Source organism: Penaeus japonicus, unplaced genomic scaffold (assembly GCF_977035675.1).
Source record: "Penaeus japonicus unplaced genomic scaffold, GWHDUDI00000001_assembly GWHDUDI00000011, whole genome shotgun sequence".
Lineage (NCBI taxonomy): Eukaryota > Metazoa > Arthropoda > Malacostraca > Decapoda > Penaeidae > Penaeus > Penaeus japonicus.
In genome coordinates, this window is record NW_028234413.1 from 13,835,326 (window position 1) to 13,839,391 (window position 4,066).

Consider the following 4,066-nt stretch of genomic DNA (forward strand, 5'->3'; position numbering starts at 1 on the left):
GTCGTCGCCCCTCCACCTTATCCTGAAGAAAGACAATGAATGGCGCCCCTGCGGTGATTACCGACACCTCAACCTCGCGACCATACTCGATAGGTACCCTCTGCTCCATGTACAGGACATCATACAGGAACTCTCAGATTGCACCATATTCTCCAGGGTTGATCTGGTGGGGGCGTACCACCAAATCCCTATAGCTGAGGAGGACGTCCACAAAACAGCTGTTACCACACCCTTTGGCCTTTTTGAATTCCTGCAGATGCCCTTCAGTCTCAGAAATACAGCCCAGACCTTCCAGTCCCAGTCCATCACATGAGTCTCACCTGCAGCACCACCTTGTTCCAATGCCTGGTGGACTTTAGAATCATCATTAACCCTGACAAATGTTTATTTGGTAAAAGTTCACTCACCTTCCTCGGCCACACCATCTCCACGTCAGGAATTGCCCCATCAGAAGAAAAGGTCAGGGTCATTGACGCTTTCCCCAGACCTGTCACCCAGCAGCAGCTCCGTGAATTCTTGGGTATGGTGAACTTCTACAGATGGTTCATCCCCAACTTCTCCCAGCTCAACAGCCTTCTTCAGCCGATTGTCTGGTCTCCAATGGCAATTTCTACCTTCCAGGAAGTCAAAACAGCCATCACCAAAGCTACCCTTCTGGCTCATTCACGTTCAGATGCTTTAATCAGCATTGCCGCTGATGCCTCAGAAACAGCAGTAGGGGCGGTGTTACAGCAACATGTGGATGGACATTGGCAACACCTAGCATTCTTCTCCAAAGGTTTGCGACCACCAGAAAAGAAGTACAGTGCATTCAGCAAAGAATTCCTCTCTGCCTGCCTCTCTGCCTCGCTATCAAACATTTTCGCCACTACGTCAAGGGCCGCGATTTTGTGCTGTTCACGGACCACAAACCCCTTGTCGACAACCCATGCACCACTACCCAACGACATCCCCGAGGGAGGAGCGTCACTTAGACTTCATCACCCAGTTCGCATCAGATATCAGGCACATCAGTGGAATCCACTACCTTGCTGCTGATGCTCTTTCCAGAGTCACCATCAATACCATCTTACCCAGAGATCTTATCATAGACTACGATCAGCTGGTAGCAGAACAGACCACAGATACCACCCTCCCGGGACTTCAAGGCCAGCAGACCAGTCTTCGCCTCGAGAAAATCCAGGTAGCTTACTCTAACCCTAGCATATTTTGTGATGTCTCCTCAGGAACCACCTGACCTTACATTCCCCACTACCTGAGACGAAAAGTATTCTCAGCAAACCTCAGCATTAGTCATCCAGGCATTCGGGCGACACAGCACCTTGTCAAGAGCAAAATCGTCTGGCCGAGCATCAACAAAGACGTACATGATTAGAGTAGAACCTGCATCCCCTGCCAAAGGAACAAGACCCAACAACACACCAGATCTGCCCTCCAGTTTCCCTGTGCCTGACCGACGGTTTCAGCACATACACCTGGACCTGGTAGGACCTCTTCCTATGTACAATGATTGTTCCCATATCCTCACGGCAGTTGACAGATTCTCCCGTTGGCCTGAAACTTTCCCCATCCCTGACATCACAGCAGCCACAGTAGCCAGAGCTTTTGTCGCAGGATGGGTATCACGTTATGTCATCCTAGCATCACAACAGACCAGAAACGGCAGTTTGAATCTGCACTGTGGAATGCTCTTGGCTCCAAACGAATACACACCACAGCGTACTACCCTTCAGCTAATGGTATGGTCGAGCGTTTTCACCGGTAACTCAAGACGGCTCTTCGATCAGCGCCAACCAGCAACTGGATGGATGAGCTACCCTGGTTCTTCTCGGCATCAGATCCACCTTGATGAAAGACCTGCAATGTACGGCTGCCTAGTTGTTATACGGCACCAACCTCGCCCTCCCTGGGGATTTCTTTGCTGATTCCCCTCAAGGACTCGATGACCCTGCCTCTTTCTTGGCATTCCTGCATCAGGACATGAGATATAAACAATGGTAGTGTGGTTGTTGGTCTTTAATTAAAGGCACATCAATTTTGCTGGGCTTTCTCTAGAGTATGTGAGTTATGAAAAGAAAACAATGATTCCCCTTTCTTTCAATTATTGATTATTTAAGGCACAACAACAGCAAAAATAGCTTTGAAACAATTAGCATATACTTGGGTCTACTAATTTTCAATAATTGTTAGCTGAATACCTCAATTTGTTTCGATAGGTTTTTCAAATCATTCTACTGGGTTCCGTCATTTTAGTTTTGTTTCTTGACTGAGTTACCAAACCGTGAGTGCACATATTGTTTATTCTCCCCCTTCATCTAACTCACATACCGAATGAAATCTGACGATAGGTTCCCTTTCTTTTCAATATTTTCTCCCTTTATGTTTTAACATTGACTTGGTCGTCAGTCCTCGGGGTACATGTCACAAACAATCAAACAAACAAATATGTCTATCTTATAACTTTCTTCTCTTTCGAGAATCTCCATTCTCCACTTTCTCTCTATATTGTATTGTTTGACCATTGGCTATATCCCTTATCTCCCTCTCCTTCTCAGTCCATTTTTAGTTATTCCTTCACTTTACTTTCTAATTTCATAGCAGATTATAACCTAGGTACCACCATTGGTTATCTCCTATGACTACCACGATATTAATCGCTTTCACTTAACACAATTCAAGACAAGGCTTTGGTAAATGGTACCCTGCTGCAGCTGCGTTTCTTATCGGAATCCCTGGGGCAGAGAAAGTGACCCAAGTTGCCAATATCACCACTGAAATAGGTCATATAAGCAAGAGCAGACAGAGGGACAATCTCAGACATTCAGACAGTAAAGGATGACGGCAGTGATCAGGATAAGTCTCTGGTCCTCTCACATTCTAGTAAACTTCTTAGTTGTATGTACTCTTTCAGTAAGTAGCAAGTTCTTATTGCCTATGCTCTTTCGAGTTGTTTCCAAACTCGCAAGCTCGTCATGTGTTGTTGCTATCCTCTCATTTCGCCTAAACAGTCACACCTTTGCTTTAATGACATCCTCACTTTAATGACATCCTCACACATAGCTATACTCACAGCTAATGTCCTTATTACAGTCGTGCATTTGTACGTGATATATATATGTTTATTGGAGGCACCGCTTATAGCCCACCTGTTTACTGCAGTAACTCATTTCTATGTTGTCATGATGCCAGTAGTAGCACTTATTATATCATTGCAGTATCTTCTATGTGATCAATTTCTCAAATAATGTGTTATGTCTGCTGAGGCCATTGGTTAGCGCCCATGAAAGCCACTGAGCCGGCCAATAAAATTGAATGTGGTTACGATTGTAACCACATTGTTTATTCGTCTATTATTATCATTGTTATCACTATAATAAGAAGATTCAGGTATAACTCAATCATTTTCTTCGTTAAATGGTGATATGGAAATTCGATAGATCAGGAGATTTCAAGATTTATTCTTAACTATAACCATCGCAAACTAGCTGTTGGCAAATTATAACGGACTTCCAGCAAAATGGTGAATTTCGACTGATTCAGTTCACTCTTGGTTTATAGTGTGGGAATCTTACTTAACCTACCGTCAAGCATTTGTGCGAAGCCAAACACGAACGATGAATGGTGACAGTAAATAGGGATGTATATCAGAAAAGCATAATCATATATATGTATACATAACATCTATATGATATATGTATATATATACTGTTTACATATATACAAACATACATATACATTCATATATATGTATATATACCTATCTATCTACCTATATATGTATATATATATATATATGTGTGTGTGTGTGTCTGAGGGAAACGGTTGTCAATTCTTTAACAAGGATAAGGCACAACAAATAATTTCTTTATTGCTTATTGTAACTGTAGTGTCTATCATCAATTCATAGTTTGAACAATGTTATTTGTCTGAAACGCTATACCTTCGGAACGGTTGGCAAACATGTTGCAACTGACACAGACATGCCACGCCAAACGTTGAAGAACACAATTTTCGTAGCACGCAGAACACGTGCTAGAATGCGGCTGTATGGTTCTGTAGAAGCTGT

The 4,066-nt window shown here is 43.3% G+C and overlaps 1 protein-coding gene across 1 annotated transcript in view; it reads right to left on the minus strand.

Moving 5' to 3' along the window:
• Nucleotides 1-1,995: 1,995 nt before the first annotated feature.
• Nucleotides 1,996-4,066, minus strand: part of LOC147470961 (uncharacterized) — an 8,410-nt gene continuing 6,339 nt past the window's right edge. The window contains exon 6 of the mRNA XM_086541626.1: nucleotides 1,996-4,066. This exon is cut by the window's right edge and continues 1,329 nt beyond it. The gene's annotated coding sequence lies outside the window, so the exon portion shown is untranslated.